Raw genomic sequence first — 13447 nt, 5'->3', positions numbered from 1 at the left:
AGTTACTGTTTTATAAATATAGGAGGACTGTGGATCAATTTCAACCCTGACCGAACTCAAGAAACATCTTTCGGATCGGAAGGCCAGAAAAAATGTAGTTAACATATCACACCCAGAAACAACAACAAAAAAAACCCCTGAAGGGATAAACCTCATTTAAAAAAAAAAAAAATCACAACTGAAAGTTAACAGAGTGGTTTTCCATTTCCCAAAATCCAGCTTTCTTCCCCTATGAAAACACAGTGTAAATGGGAATCATGTCCAAAACAGAACTCCTTATCTTCCTGTCCAAACCCTGTTCTCCCCCTGACTTTCCCATCACCGTTGTCGGCACCACCATCCTCCCTGTCTCGCAAGCCGTAACCTTGGTGTTAGCCTTGACTCATCCCTCTCGTTCAACCCACATATTCAATCTGTCACCGAATCGCGTGGGTTCAACCTTCACGGCATCGCTAAACTCCTCCCTTTCTTCTCCATCCAAACTGCTACTACATTAATCCAAGCATTTATCCTACCCTGTCTTGATTACTGCATCAGCCTCCATTCTGACCTCCCTTCCTCCTGTCTCTCTACACTCCAGTCCATATTTCACTCTGCTGCCCCGAATGCTCTTCTACAGAACCATTCAGTCCATGTTTCTCCATGCCTCAAGAACCTCCATCCACCTCTGCAAACAGAAACTCCTTATTATCAGCTTTAAAGCACTCAATCCCCTTGCCCCCTCCTATCTTACCTCCCCGATTTCCTACTGTAACTCATCCTGCACACCTTTCTCCTCTAATGCCAACCCACTCATCGTACCATGACCTGCTTCTGGCCTGGAAAGCCATCCCTCTTCATATCTGACAAAAGATCATTCTCCCCACCTTCAGAGCCTTATTGAAAGCCTATTTCCTCCAAGAGGCCTTCCCTGATTAAGCTCTCATTTTCTCTTCTCCTATTCCCTTCTGTGTCACCTTCATGCACGGATTTGCACACTTTACTCATCCCTCCCTCAGCCCCACAGCACTTAATTACATATCCTTCTTTTATTCATAGTAATGTCTACCCCCCCTTCCCAGACCGTAAGCTCCCTGCGGGCAAGGAACCTGTTTGTTATATTGTTCTGTTATACTCTCCCAAGTTCTTATTAATAATAATAATAATGTTGGTATTTGTTAAGCGCTTACTATGTGCAGAGCACTGTTCTAAGCGCTGAGGGTAGATACAGGAGAATGAGGTTGTCCCACGTGAGGCTCACAGTCTTCATCCCCATTTTACAGATGAGGGAACTGAGGCACAGAGAAGTGAAGTGACTCGCCCACAGTCACACAGCTGACAAGGGGCAGAGTCGGAATTCGAACCCAAGACCTCTGACTCCCAAGCCCGGGCTCTTTCCACTGCGCCACGAGAGTGCTTTGCCTACGGTAGGTGCTCAATAAATACTTTTCAATGATTGGTCGATCAGGATACCAGAAGACAAGCCGGTACTGGGTCAAAGAGCGGGGAATGCAGCCGAATTCTTAGTTCAGTGATCTGCACGCAGTAAGCGCTCAATAAATATGTTCGAATGATTGATGGTTCAATCAATAGATCGTATTTCTTGAGCCCCTATTGTTTAAACCATCAATCGTGTTCATTGACCGCTTACTGTAACAGAGTATGATGTAACAGAATCTGTAGACATGTTACTTGCCCAAGGAAAACATATCTCCTCCTTGCATCTCTAAATCTGCAACTGCATTCTCAGGATTCAATGAGAGATATTATCATCACCGTACTTGTTAAACACTTATTATGTGCCAAGCACTGTTCTAAGTGCTCAGGTAGATACAAGTTAATCAGGTTGGACACAGTCACTGTCCCAAATGGGGCTCATATTCTTATGCCCATTTTTACAGCTGAGGTAACTGAAGCACAGAGAAGTGAAGTGACTTGCCCAAGGTCACGCAGCAGACATATGGCGGAGCCGGAATTAGAACCCTGATCCTGACTCCCAGACCCATGCTGTATTCACTAAACCACAATGCTTCTCAATGTCAATCTTCTTCAGAGAACATATGAGGAGGGAAGAGAAAGAGTAAATTAATACTGGGAGTGGGACTCAATGTTTAGCAGAATCTAATTCCGGGCTTTCCTAAAAGGACAAGTGGGTTCTACAAGGCCAACTGGGTTTTTCTCACCCTCAGCTCCACAACACTCAGGTACCTATCCGTAAATGTCACAGGGTCTCTCTCACCCTCTAGACGGTAAATCTGTTATGAACATGTCCTCAAACTCTGTTATATTGTACTCTCCCAAGTGCACACTTCAGTGTTCGGCATATAGTAACACTCAATAAGTGCTTAGTACAGTGCTCTGCACACAATAAGTGCTCAGATATGATTGAATGAATACCATTGATTGATTCTAATCCCGGCACTTTTCTCCTTTTTGACCCTGGGCAAGACACAGTTTCTCTGTGCCTGTTTCCTCATCTGTACAATGGGAAATAAACCCCTATGTTCCCAACCTAGTAGATTGGGAGCAGCATGTAAGACAGAAGCTGTTTCTTCTATGTACCCCAGAGCTTAGCACATAGTAGCATTTAAATTCCACAACTGGAATTACTATTACTTGATATCAGTCCAAGCTCCTTCAAGTAAGCCCTGATCACATTTCCTTCATTAAGGGAGGACTGTCTTATGCCATAGAGTCGCTTCTGACCCATAGCGACACCACGGACACATCTCTCCAAGAACGCCCCATTCTCCATCCGCAGTCGTTCTGGTAGTGGATCCAGAGAGTTATCTTGGTAAAAATACGGAAGTGGTTCGCCATTGCCGCCTTCCATGTGCTAAACTCAAATCACCGCCCTTGACTCTCTCCCAGTGTCGCTGCTGCCCAGCACGAGTGAGTTTTGACTTGTAGCAGATTGCCTTCCACTCACTAGCCATTGGCCAAGCCAGGAATGGAATGGACAGGCATCTGCTTGACTCTCCCTCCTGTAGCTGAGACTTGTAGAGTTCAGGAAACTCTCCAGCTGCAACCCTGAGAGGGGTAAAGGAGGATTAGGGCAACCTAATCGCTTATTATAATTGTTGGTCCTCTAACATAAAGAGTATTGTTTATTTAAGAGCATGGGCCTGAAAGTCAGAAAGACCTGGCTTCTAGTTCTGCCTCCACCACTTGACTGCTGTGCATCCTTGGGCAAGTCACTTACCTTCTCTGTGCCTCAGTTAACTCACATGTAAAATGGAGGGTAAGACTGCGAGCCCCATATGGGACATGGATTATGTCCAACCCGAGAAACAGGTATCAACCCCAGCTATTAGTAAAGGGTTCGGCGCATAGTAAGCACTTAAAATATTTTAAAAATGCTACCTCGAAGTTCATGATGCTCCTGTAAATGTTCTTTCAGTCCTCTAGTGCACGTCTTTCAAATGTCACCCTTGGCTCCCAGGCCCCTACAAAGGGACCTACAGGGAATACAAGTCTAGGACTAATAGCACATCAGTATTCCTCCAAAAATGTTCAACCACCAAGATCCACTTGGATCGGTTCAAGACTGAACCAATCCACCATTGCTGGTCTTTCAGCTGTTCCCCTCCTCTCCCAGACCCCTACAAAAAACATACAGAGATACAAGTCAAGGGCTAATGGCAACTCAGTATTAAATCAATCAGTGCTATTTATTAAGTGATTACTATGTGCACACCACCGAAGTGTTTGGCCAAGTACAACAGAAATGGCAGACACATTCCCTGTCCATAATGAGGTTACCGTCTAGAGGGTGAGCTATTCCTCCAAAAGTGTTCAAACGCCGATATCCAGTTGAACTGTTGTCATTCCATTTGACAACATGGTGCCCAGCGAAATGCTAGCGAGAAAACATTATAAGAAATTGATTCCCCAGGGCATAGCACGTGCGAACAATCGCATACGGCGGATGGTCAGTGTGCTGTTTTCTTCCACTCCGTCACCCGGCAGAAATTTACAGTAGTCAACCACAATCTGGCAACTGCAGACGTTGCGTCTCTTAAAGCTTCCTTGGAACATGGATGAGGATAAGACGTAGAGAGACAGGAGGGAAATCTCTTCTTATCCCCTCAGGAACAACCTAAGAAAGGGAAGCAGTAGCCACTCTAGGGACCAACTGGCTTCTATCTAGATTAGTACCTCTGGAGATCATTTCTATACGGAGCTCTTTACTGTACACTGACTCAAAGGGTTCCAGCTGTTCTAAGTGAGGCAATTATCCAGATGCTTTGAGGCCTTTAAGGTCAGACAATGAGTCCAAGATTTGTCCTTGCCTTTCTTTCTACAGCATTGTAATAGAACAAAACCCCAGATGGCAGAGTTTGTCAGTAACAGAGTTTGATGGTAGTGCTTATTTTATGTACACACCCATAATTTCTTTATATTTACATCTGCCTCCCCCTCTAGATTGTAAGTTTATTGGGGGGCAGGGAATGTTTCTTTTATATTGCTATATTGTACTCCCCAAGCGCTTAGTATAGCGCTCTGACCACGCTAAGCACTTAGAGAAGCAGAGTGGCTCAGTGGAAAGAGCATGGGCTTGGGAGTCAGAGGTAGTGAGTTCGAATCCCGGCTCTGCCACTTTGCTGTGTGATGACCTTGAGCAAGTCGCTTCTCTGGGCCTCAATTCCCTCATCTGTAAAATGGGGATAAAGACTGTGAGCCCCCTGTGGGACGACCTGATTACCTTGTATCTACCCCAGTGCTTAGAACAGTGCTTGGCACATAGTAAGCGCTTAAATACCACCATTATAGGATGATTAACTGACAAAATCACTAAATCCATTTTTCTACCATTCAGCTAAAATTGGCTTTTCCACCTCCTCCAACCTCTATCCTACCCAGTCTCCAAAAAAGGGACTACACTTATAATACGGTGGCTATGTTCTTGGAGAGTCTCGTGGTGTGGCAAAATCATGGTACAATAGCAGATTAGGTTGCTGGAACCAACACCAAGCACATGGGTAAAAATTTCTTTCCACATAGAATCCACTTGCACCAGCTTATAAAACATGTTATACCAGCAAAGACTCCTGTAGTGGGAAGAACGGCTTCTAATTCTTCATTCATGCCATGCCCAAGTCATGCAACGAAAACATGTTTTTCAATACTGGGAGTACATCCAGGTAGAGCAGTGTTGCTAAGAGAACCCAAACTTCCAGCCCTAAAAACTTGCTTAGGTGAGAGAGAAACTGTGGAGAGGAATCAGACAGTGGGAAATGGAAGGATCAGAAGAATCCTAATGTTCAAGTGCAGAGTTGCAGAAGAATGACATATTACATTTGTTGAGAAGACAAGTCCATTACCCAAAGAACACGTTCATTTTCACTGGTGGACTCACAACATTAACAGCTAAATGGAGAAACTAATGATTCTTGGAGTACAAGAGATGATTCATACAGACGGTCTCTTACACAGTGTCCGGGCTTCCCAAACACCCTTTTCCGTTAGCGGGACTCAGGCACTCGAATTCTGTAAGGAAGGTTCCCTTAATTTCAGGAAAGAAGTCTCTATTTTACCCCTATTTCTGACCCATCATTCTAACTAAACCCCTGCATTTTATCCTCAATTTTGATTTAAAGATATTTTAAAGTTCTGCTCCTCCCATCGAAATTGGCAGCAAACCTGTGCAGCCTCAGACGATCCATCTGACGTCAAGAGTCCCTGGTAATGGTAAAAGACTCCGCAGAAAGAAAAGACGAAGTACTTCCGAGAACCTCCCGGATTAGGGCAATTACCACATAAGGCATGAAAGATACTCTGGTTATTTTCCATTTCGAGTTAGGAGAATCCATGAGGCCCAGGGTGCAAGTGGGGATAAAGAATGGATTAGACCAGGCTGAAGAAAGCCCCTTTATTCACCCCAGTGGACATCAGGCCCCATCCAGGTCTCCCAGGGTTGAGCACACTTATTCATTCATTCAATTGTATTTATTGAGCGCTTACTGTGTGCGAAACACTGTACTAAGCACTTGGAAGAGTACATTATAGCAACAAACTGATACATTCCTACCCACAACTAGCTCACACTCTAGAGGGGGCGACAGACATTAATACAGATAAATTAGAGAGAAGCAGCATGGCTCAGAGAAGCAGCGTGGCTCAGTGGAAAGAGCACGGGCTTGGGAATCAGAGGTCATGGGTTCCAATCCCGGCTCCGCCACGCGTCAGCTGTGTGACTGCGGGCAAGTCACTTCACTTCTCTGGGCCTCGGTTCTCTCAACTGTAAAATGGGGATTAAGACTGTAGGCCTCACATGGGACAACCTGATTACCCTGTATCTACCCCAGCATTTAGAACAGTGGTCTGCACATAGTTAGTGCTTAACAAATACCAACATCATTATTATTATACATTTAGACATGTTTCTTCAGCGATATCTGTCCTGCACACCTAAAGATGACACTAAATAGGAGACCCTATCCAGATACGGGAATTTGGTTGAAAAGACTGGTATGTCCAGGAATTTATTCTTCTCCGTGTGCACAGAAAGATTGCCCTTTGCCACAGCAATGCCAATCACTGTAGTGAAATCTTTTTTTTTTCTACATCCTGATCTTCCCTGATCTCTGCTCAAAAAAAGCAACGCGAATCATGACTGTCACCCACTCTAGAACTCTCTAGATCTCAGCCCTTTACTAAGGGCAAGAGGAAACAAGGCAACAGCCTTAAAGCCTGTTGCAATCTAGAGGAGAAGGAGAAAGCGGAAACATATCCGCCAATAAAAGTGTCAAAATGTAAGTGTCACCGCTACGGTGAATGGCTTTTATTGAGCAATTACTGTGCACTAAGCACTCCACTAAGCACTTGTGAAGTCCTCTGGAATTGGTAGTCACGCTCCCTGCCCACAGGAATCTTGCAATCTAATTTTAAAATGTTTAATATGTTAATTATTATGTTAACATATTTTAATGTTAAAATAAATTACAGGTAAGGCAGGCATCAGTATATAAGATTAGACACATAAGTGCTGTGGTGTAAATGACTAGACATTGCAGAAGTCAGGGGAAAGAGGTGGGAAAATGACAGGCTGGTCGGGAAGGCTTCCTGGAGGAAGTGTGATTTTAGTCGGACTTTGAAGATGGGAAAATGGCCTAGTGGAAAGACCTCAGATCTGATAGTCAGAGGACATGGATTCTAATCCCCCTTCCACCTTTTGTCAGCTGTGCGACCCTGGGCAAGTCACTTCACTTCTCTGTGCCTCAGTTACCTCAGCTGCAAATTGAGGATTAAAATTGTGAACCCCACTTGGGACATGGATTGTATACAACCCAACCTTATTTTTGATTAGCCCACACAGTGCATGGCACATAGTAAGCACCTAACAATTACCCCCCCCCCCCCAAAAAAAAAGGTGGGTGAGAGAGTGGTGGTGGTTTGCAGCTGAGTAGCTACAGACGTAAATGCTAAGTATTTGAGAAATTGAAAAAGTGAGAAAGATAAGACTCAAAGACCTTCCCCGCGAGTGTAATATCATCTTTCCGGTATAGGCAGCATATTCAGGCTGAGGTTTAATTAATATCTCTAAAAAGGAAGAATGCCTTTAGATTCATCACTAGATACGTACTTGAAAGACCAAATGGGACAGTATTAGTCAATGAACAGCCTGCAGTGCTCAGCAAACCTGAGTGGGTGAAAGATTTAATTCCTCTTTTCAGTTCTTCTTTGACAAGCTTTATTTGAGGACTTCTCTGCATCACACACGGATGAATGGAGAAGAGCTTTTGTTCAGCCTTCATCATACTTGATCAGCAAGAGGCACTTGGCTGCAGGTTTTGAGAGAGGCCCACAAGGAACCCATTAAGAGGCAGAGGTAGTGGATTCTAATCCTGCCTCTGCTACTTGTCTGCTACGTGACCGTGGACAAGTCACTTCCCTTCTCTGAGCCTCAGTTACCTCATCTGTAAAATGACAGTGGGAGGTCAGAAAGGAGGCTGATGCAGTAATCCAGGCAGGGAGGATGAGTGATTGTACCAACGGAGTAGAGGATGGAGAAGAAGGGGCAGACTTTAGGGATGATCACTGTCCTTGAGGAGATGGACAGTAAAATAAATTACAGGTAGGGAGATGTAGCAGAGTTTAAAGAAATGTCCCTAAGTACCAAGAGGAAGTGAGTAGAAGATTTCACTGTAAGTTCATTGAGGGCAGGGACTGTATCGACCAACTCTATTGCAATTATTCTTCCAAACACTTAGCAAACTGTGTTCTAATCCAGGCTCCACCATGTGTTTGCCGAGTGACCTTGGGCAAATCATTCATTCAATCGTATTTATTAAGCGCTTACTGTGTACAAAGCACTCGGTGCCTCAGTTACCTCACCTGCAAAATGGGGATTAAGACCGTGAGGCTCATGTGGGACAGGGACCGTGTCCAACCTGATAAATTTGTATCTACCCCAGTGCTTAGAACAGTACTTGCCACATAGTAAGGATTGAACAACTACCTTAATTATTATCATTACACTGTTCTGTCCACAGTAAGCCCTCAAATATCACTGATTGATCAAGTACCCCAAAGGTGACCCGGCTGTGCTGACGTGGCATTAGAGAGGGAAATCGGGCAAGAAGATGAATCAGGGAAGGCCTCCTAGAGGAGAAGTGATTTCAGGGAGCTTTGAAGAGGGGAAGAACAGTAGTCTGTCAGCTGTGAAACCCACATTAGGCTTCCCAGCTCCCTGGCTGGGCTCTTTCCCTTTGTGGGATTGAGGGAGGAGGGAAAAACAATACTAAGGAATTCTAGTTTCTTTGTGGAAACACTATCTCATCTTTATACCCTGAGCCCCATCTTTGTCAGTTTTATTCTCCTGCTACCCCTCACGCAACATGATCACCTTTGGGAGTGAGGGACTGTGTGTAAAAGAATTCTGGGAGGGCTGAGAGGGACTTGGCCTGTGGGAGTGTTTTAATGATTTTTAACTCAAGATATACATACAGTGGGTTATTACCCCTAAATAGTTTATTCCCCTTTACTCTCCAAGTGCTATAATCAGGTTTCATGACTTCTCTCAAGTAACTGAAGGAGAATTATACATTCCTTTACCTGAGCTTTATTCCTAAAAATTGTAAAAAATAATTCATAGTCTAAAATTTGGCAACACGTTAACAGACATGTGGAAAAAATAAAAATCTGCTCACTTTGAGAGCCTCCTGCCCTTCAAATAGCTTAATCTTGAAACAAGGTTTCACATTTTTATTTCCCCAAAATCATGATTGTATGAACATGGAATTTTTCTCATATGAGGTTTAATAAAAGCAAACAACACACTCCCCTTGGAGAACTAGCAAAGTGGCACCTCAGAGTGAATTTCCACACTCATATCTAGGGCAACCAACCAGTCAGAGGCTTTCCTTATTAACGATCACGTTACAAGGACCAGTACCGAAAACATTCTGAAAGGCAACAACTTCTTCACACCAGGGGAAACGACTTCCTTGTGGGTGTAAGAACACAGATTGTTAAAGTCATGTCTTTCATCTAGCTGATCAGTCATTAAAATAAATGGAGGAGTTGCAACTATAGAATGGATTGATCTTTGTTTTTAATTCCTAGGAAGAAGGGGAGACCAAATTAAGAAGTTTCCTGGCTGTGAGAGCAAAGATGGCAGCAGGCTAGGGCACACACTCTTCACGCCTGATTTTCTCTCTTCCTGTACCATCTGCTGGTAATCTCAACTGTGTTACCTCAGGGACCCAAACAAAACAAGTCCAGTAATACCAGCCCTCATCAGAAAATACAGGAAAGCGACCGCACCATCCACTGTGAATTTCCTCCACTCGCTCCACGTTGTCTGTGGGCAAGGCTAAATTCCCAGAGTTGGAAGGGACTTTCCCTCATTTTTACTAAGTTTGGTAACTTCTTGGGTTCAGTCATTCATTCAATAGTATTTATTGAGCGCTTACTATGTGCAGAGCACTGTACTAAGCACTTGGAATATACAAATCGGTAACAGATAGAGACAGTCCCTGCCCTTGACGGGCTTACAGTCTAATCGGGTTCTCAGGAAGAGCCTATATTACTGAAACCCAAAGATCACACCTCGAGCTCACCTTCGCCATTTGTTGCAACTTCTCCCTCTCAAAAGAAGCAGTGATGCCTAGTGGAAAGAGCACAGGCCTGAGAGTCAGAGGGCCTAAACTCTCATCCCGTTCTTCTGCTTGTCTGCCATGTGTCAATCACAGGTATTTACTGAACACCATGCGCCAAGCAGTGTATGAAGCACTTGGGAGAGTACAGTACAACAGAATTAGCAGACATGTTCCCTGCCCATAATGAGCTGTGTCCTTGGGCAAGTCACAACTTTTGTGCCTCAGTTTCCTCAACCGTAAAAGGGCGATTCAATCATATTTATTGAGCACTTACTATGTGCAGAGCACTGTACTAAGCACTTGGAAGAGTACAATACAATAAACAGATGTATTCCCTCCCCACAACGAGCTTACAGTCTAGGTCGTGAGCACTCTATGACACCTGATTACCAGTGCTTAGTACAATGTCATAATTACCATCAACCTATTAAGGCATAATTTCTAATCCCAGCTCCGCCACTTGTCTGCTGTGTGACCTTGGGCTAGTCACTGCACTTCTCCGTGCCTCTGTTACCTCATCTCTAAAATGAGGATTGAAACTGTGAGCCCTAAGTGGATCAGGGACTGTGTCCAACCCAATTTGCTTGTATCCACTTCAGCCCTTAGTACAGTGCTTGGCACATAGTAAGCGCTTAACAAATACCACAATTATCATTACCAAGTCGAAACGTGCAACAAAGCCACCTTACTGGAGGATGGAAGAGAAATCCCAAAATACAAGGAGCAGCAGGGCAAAAAAATGAGAACAAAGAGTCCTGGTAAAAATCCAGTCTGGATGCTCAGCGGTAATAAACGTTTGGCCTTTCCTTCAGCTCCAGCCCCTGCCCCTCTGGGCCCTCCACCAACATTTTCGGGAGGAAGTGGAAGGGGTGGGGCCAGGGTACAAGAGTATTTTAGTGATTATTCACCATGTTGGCCTAGAGGAGGCTCACCCCCGTCACCACTTGACACCATTTCGGGGAAGCACTAGGCGAGCTGGAGCAGGGCTGGCCATGTTTGCCACTGAAGGGTCTTTCCCCAAACTGTGAGAAACAGCTGCCCACGCTATTCCCGACTGTTCAGCCAAGGGGGAAAAAAAAGAAAGCGATCCTCCCCTGAAAAACAACAACTCTTTTTTCTAGTAATATTCTCCAGTGGTAACCTTATCAAAATATAAACTAAATAAAATACAAGTACAGCGAGGGATGTGGCTGACTGCAGCATATGCACAGACTAAGTCGGTTTTACTTCCATTAATACCGATGCGATCCTGAAATTTCTGTCATATTTATAATTAAGGAACAGATGGTAACATTTAGCATTGAGTAATAAGGAGTGTCCACTGAAACAACACAAGATGCCAGCAGTAGGATTTGCTATCAAGGGGTTAGTTTACCATAACAAAGTTTTATAACCATGGGAAAAGAGGAAGAGGAATAATAAAAAAAAGAAACAACAAGTTTGTAGTGTACTTTAATCAGCACTTGTACAAGTTTGTCCCTAGCTCACACATCTTATAATAGGCGAGATCTCCCAGATAGCATTATTTGTTATTATTTGCAGTATTTTAAGCCCTTACTATGTGCCAGGCACTATATTAAACACTGGGGTAGCTACAAGCTAATCAGGTTGGACACAGTCCCTGTCCCACATGGGGCTCCGAGTCTTAATCGTCATTTTACAGTTGAGGTAACTGAAGCCCAGAGAAGACAAGTGATTTGCCTAAGCTCACAAAGCAGACAAGTGGCAGAGTTGGGATTGGAACCTGAGTCTGACTCCCAGGCCCATGCTCTATCCACTAGGCCACGCTGCTTCTCTGAGCATCTGGATCTTTACTTATTACCCCTACATGAGTCCCATGATTTTTAAAATTGCCAAAACGTTGCAAGGGTCAAAACCTGAAAGTAAAATAGGAACCATTATTTGCCCATAAGCAGAGACAATAACGGGTCAGAACAAAGGTCTATCTTGTCCTAGATAGTGGCCCTGGGCTTTTCAGAGGTACGCGTGACAGTTCCCTTCATGACAGCAATCCTGATCATCAGGGAGTGACCTGCCATGTAATAACCTTTCCCTCTAGAACTCATTACAGACCTCTTATTCATAAACAACTCCAGTGGTTGCCTATCGACCTCCGCTCCAAACAAAAACTCCTCACTCTAGGCTTCAAGGCTCTCCATCACCTCGCCCCTTCCTACCTCTCCTCCCTTCTCTCTTTCTACCGCCCACCCCGCACGCTCCGCTCCTCTGCCGCCCACCTCCTCGCCGTCCCTCGGTCTCGCCCATCCCGCCGTCGACCCCCGGGTCACGTCCTCCCGCGGTCCCGGAACGCCCTCCCTCCTCACCTCCGCCAAACTGATTCTCTTTCCCTCTTCAAAACCTTACTTAAAAATCACCTCCTCCAAGAGGCCTTCCCAGACTGAGCTCCTCTTCCCCCTCTACTCCCTCTGCCATCCCCCCTTTACCTCTCCGCAGCTAAAGCCTCATTTTCCCCTTTTCCCTCTGCTCCTCCACCTCTCCCTTCCCATCCCCACAGCACTGTACTCGTCCGCTCGACTGTATATATTTTCGTTACCCTATTTATTTTGTTAATGAATTGTACATCGCCTTGATTCTATTTAGTTGCCATCGGTTTTTACGAGATGTTCTTCCCCTTGACGCTGTTTAGTGCCATTGTTCTCGTCTGTCCGTCTCCCCCGATTAGACTGTGAGCCCGTCAAACGGCAGGGACTGTCTCTATCTGTTGCCGACTTGTTCATCCCAAGCGCTTAGTACAGTGCTCTGCACATAGTAAGCGCTCAATAAATACTATTGAATGAATTATTCATAAACTTATCCAACTTTACACCAAAGACTGAGTTTTATTATTTTTTTAAATGGTATATTTTAAACTTTTACTACTTGTGAAACATTATTTTAAAGTACTGGGGTAGATACAAGTCAGACAAGTTGGACACAGCCCTTGTCCCACATGATGAGCACAGTTTAAGAAGGAGGGAGTAGGTAGGATTTAATCCCCATTTTACAATTCAGGAAACTGAGACCCAAGGAAGTCAAGTGACTTGCCCATAGTCATACAGCAAGCAATTGGCAGAGATGGGATCAGCACTCAGGTCCTTGGACTCCTAAAACCATGTTCTCTCACTGGCCACACTTCTCTGTTACCATACTGTATCTACCCCAGCACATAGAAGAGTGCTTGGCACATAGTAAATGCCTAACAAATACCATTTAATTGGAAAAAGCAAAAAAACCTGCCATCACAGTGTGGAATCCAACGGGCCCCTTCTCAAGATCTGCCGAGGATGCAGAAAAGCAGCCCAAAAATTTCACAACTAGAGTAAGTCGATCTCTGCTGAAATGGCCAACGGGCTTGGCTAAATGCG

At 44.6% G+C, this 13447-nt stretch overlaps 1 protein-coding gene and 1 non-coding gene across 5 annotated transcripts in view; both read right to left on the bottom strand.

The window, feature by feature from the left end:
• Positions 1-13447, bottom strand: part of CPQ (carboxypeptidase Q) — a 419427-nt gene that overhangs the window by 216818 nt on the left and 189162 nt on the right. The window lies entirely within an intron of this gene.
• Positions 2882-3019, bottom strand: LOC114811533. Its single transcript, XR_003759230.1, has one exon. It is a non-coding gene; the product is annotated as a small nucleolar RNA SNORA7 (small nucleolar RNA).

This window comes from Ornithorhynchus anatinus, chromosome 4, assembly GCF_004115215.2.
Source record: "Ornithorhynchus anatinus isolate Pmale09 chromosome 4, mOrnAna1.pri.v4, whole genome shotgun sequence".
Classification (NCBI taxonomy): Eukaryota; Metazoa; Chordata; class Mammalia; order Monotremata; family Ornithorhynchidae; genus Ornithorhynchus; species Ornithorhynchus anatinus.
Note: the sequence above shows the minus strand (reverse complement) of the source record. Positions and strands in the feature narration are given on the sequence as shown.